Genomic DNA, 2,889 nt, shown 5'->3' with positions numbered 1-2,889 from the left:
GGATGATTATTTTTATTCTTAAGTGGATGGTTATTTTTATTAAGGGTGAGTGGCGTGTGGCAAGCTAAGTAGCGACGGTGAAATGGGATGATTATTGATGAAGGTGGGGTGGCCGCCGATTGAAAAAGAAGAGAGTATTGGATAATTTCAGATGGTTATTTTTTTTTTAAATAACTAACTGAATTTTTTAAAAATTTGAAATTTGAAATTGGAGAATTTGAAATTTGAAATTTGATGTGAAATAATTGAATAAGAGTTTTTAAATTTATTATTTCGCGGGTAATTTTTATTTTTACTCATATTGGGCTAAATAAGCAGCCCATTGTACACATTGTACAAATACCCCATTAGCTCTTATTTGAATTTTATAGAATAATAAAAATTTAGAAATCAAATTTCAAGTTAAGAAACAAACATTCTAAGTTATAAAATAATTTCAAAGGAAAAAAATAACCTTAATTAGATTTCCATGATACTATAAATAATCTCAACATACAATGAGGTTGATTATTAATCTTTCAAGAAAACAAAACAAGCTTTTCTACAATAATGGCTATCAACGGTTATACAAAAATCTTCTTATGCAACCTTCTTGTAGCTCTGCTTTTGGCTTCAGGTAAGCAAAAATATTTCTCCATCCATTTTAAAATAATGATCTCTTTGACCTTTTTTCTTTATATATTAAAAAATAGTGTGTTTAATACAAAATAGGTCTAAATTTATTAATTTTTTAATGTATTAAAAAAAATTAACGCTACGGTTATTTTGAAACAGAACGAATACAACAAATATGTGAATCGATAAATTCTTATTGGATTTTCTTACAAGAAGGCTCTCTAAGAAGCCCGAACCTATATATATATATATTAGAATTTTTGCACATACAAATTCGAATAACCATAATGTGTACTGAATATTGCAGAAGCAAGAATTTGCACAATGGCAGCAAGAACAATGTATAAGAAGCAGACTATGCAGTGCTTTGAAGAAGCAACTAAAGCATATTGTCCAAATAATGATGATGGTTGCTACCAATACTGTAGACGCATGAAATATTTTACGGGACACTGTATTAATACTCCTGCTGCATCAGGTTGTTGCTGTCTAACTGATCCCTGAAGTTTATGGCGAATACCCTAAATATGCCCTAAGAATAGCCTAAAAATATAATGGCACTAAAATTATAAACTCAAATCCGAACCAAAAAAAAAAAAAAAAAGAAAGAACTCGTCTCAATAACCCAGCCCTACAATTTTTCTAAGTGTACTGTATCCAGAAACCTATAAATATGTAAAATTATTTTCAAAGAAATAGTTTTTCTTTGAAAATGTCATAAATTAAAACTTATGAAATGTATTTCACCAATACATTTAATATTGCAATATCTAACTTTTCCATTTCATTAATATTAATTTGTATATTATGGACATCAGATCCTTGGATAATTGGAAAGTTTGACTTGATAGTAGCTTTTATTAATCAGTGGCAATTAAAATAATATACGCGTAATTGGCAGGAATATAATCAGTGTTTAGTTTTTAAATTGTTGCTAATGAAATTAATTCAGGCCAGATTGAATAATAGATCCGATTTAGTATTTTAAATAAAGAGTCTATAATAGATTGTAGGTCAAGTGCAGGTCAAGTAACTACATGACAAGTCAGCCCAGCCTGTTAAGAATAAAGTCTGGCTTAGTCTAATTTATTTTCTCTCCTACTTAGAAACAATAAAAAAATGTTTAAAAATTTATCAAAAATAATTAAAGAGAGATACTTTTCAAAACTAATTTAAATTTATCAAAAATAAATTCATGAGAAATTGACACCTTATTTTCATTAATTTTAAGAAAACCTAATTTTAGTATATTAAGTAGATAAATAATTTCAATTAAATTGTGAAAAATTAATTAAAATAAAAATTATAGACTTACACCATTAATAATTACATACCATATTTAAAAATATAACACATTAATAAAATTATTAAATTAAACTTTAAGATATTATCTAAATTTTATTTAATTAAGCATAACAACAATAAAAAAACACATTACATGTTGAGATATTACATATTTTGGCTTATTAAATTTAGAAAATTTCCAATAAAAAAATTAGTGAAGATCGAGAATTTTGTGCATTTGAATTAAAAAAAATTAAATTTTTATTAATAATTGACAAAGAACTTACATTAAATTGATTTAATTTGAATATATTTTTCTATCAGATTGATAAGAATATGATGAAAAATAAAATAATAAAATATAAAAGTATAACTGAATACATCTTATTTATTTTGATTGAGTTTTTGTCATAATGTTATAATAACATTTTATTCGATGAGTTATACAAGTGATAGTATTTAATTATTTTTTTTAAAATAATATGATCTCTCTTTAGTCTTATTTAAAATATTATATCTATAATAATTTAAATTTTTAAAAATTAAATAATGAATAATTTATGATTTATTATATTTGTTAATAATTTTATTTGATGAGAATTATTTTTTTAAAAATAATTAAATTAAATTTTATAATATTTTAAATTTAAAATTTATTAAAATTTTAAATTAATTATTATTATAATAAAATACTTTAAGAAAAATAATAGAAATTATTATTATTATTATTATTATTATTATTATTATTATTATTATTATTATTTCCAACGAAATCATTTGATAACAAAAGGAAAAGAAACATGGCTTAATGTATATGTATATATGTATAACGATGACACGTGTTCTCTTTCATTTTATTAAACCATGACACCTAATCTTATTACTAAGCAAATTCCCTTTTCTAATTATAAACCACCATCAGCCACCTCATTAGCTAAACTTATTATTCTTAATTCCATTCCATTGTGCCGAACCATTAAAGAAAGAGAA

At 23.6% G+C, this 2,889-nt stretch overlaps 1 long non-coding RNA gene across 1 annotated transcript; it reads left to right on the top strand.

Annotated features, from left to right (window-relative positions):
- Positions 1–521: 521 nt before the first annotated feature.
- On the top strand, positions 522–1,367 carry LOC148544170 (uncharacterized). The gene is made up of 2 exons (XR_015899143.1): positions 522–616; positions 923–1,367. It is a non-coding gene; the product is annotated as an uncharacterized LOC148544170 (long non-coding RNA).
- Positions 1,368–2,889: the final 1,522 nt, after the last annotated feature.

The sequence above is a fragment of the Arachis ipaensis genome, chromosome B9 (assembly GCF_059453495.1).
Source record: "Arachis ipaensis isolate K30076 ecotype BB chromosome B9, ASM5945349v1, whole genome shotgun sequence".
Lineage (NCBI taxonomy): Eukaryota > Viridiplantae > Streptophyta > Magnoliopsida > Fabales > Fabaceae > Arachis > Arachis ipaensis.
This window is presented reverse-complemented; position numbering and strand designations above follow the sequence as displayed.